This window comes from Nematolebias whitei, chromosome 22 (assembly GCF_014905685.2).
Source record: "Nematolebias whitei isolate Nwh7 chromosome 22, NemWhi1, whole genome shotgun sequence".
NCBI classification, from domain to species: domain Eukaryota; kingdom Metazoa; phylum Chordata; class Actinopteri; order Cyprinodontiformes; family Rivulidae; genus Nematolebias; species Nematolebias whitei.
This window is the reverse complement of record NC_056519.1, coordinates 914844-915268: the sequence shown is the minus strand read 5'-3', so window position 1 is coordinate 915268 and position 425 is coordinate 914844. Positions and strand designations below refer to the sequence as shown.

At 44.7% G+C, this 425-nt stretch overlaps 1 protein-coding gene across 1 annotated transcript in view; it reads right to left on the bottom strand.

The window, feature by feature from the left end:
* Positions 1 to 425, bottom strand: part of LOC119428419 (LARGE xylosyl- and glucuronyltransferase 1) — a gene marked incomplete at its 3' end in the record, with an annotated part of 106286 nt that overhangs the window by 6445 nt on the left and 99416 nt on the right.

The window sequence follows — 425 nt, the reverse complement described above, 5'->3', positions numbered from 1 at the left end:
AAAGTACACCTGGACTATAGAAAGTACACCTGGACTATAGAAAGTACTTCTGGACTGTAGAAAGTACACCAGGCCTATAGAAAGTACATCTGGACAATAGAAAGTACACCTGGACTACAGAAAGTACACTGGGCCAATCCAAAGTACACCTGGACTACAGGAAGTACACCTGGACTATAGAAAGTACACCTGGACTATAGAAAATACACCGGGACTACAAAAAGTACACCGGGCCTATACAAAGTACACCAGGCCTATAGAAAGTACACCTGGCCTATAGAAAGTACACCGGGCCTGTAGGAAGTACACCTGGCCTATAGAAAGTACACTGAGCCTATACAAAGTACACCTGGCCTATAGAAAGTACACCGGGCCTATAGAAAGTACACCGGGCCTATAGGAAGTACACCTGGCCTATAGAAAGT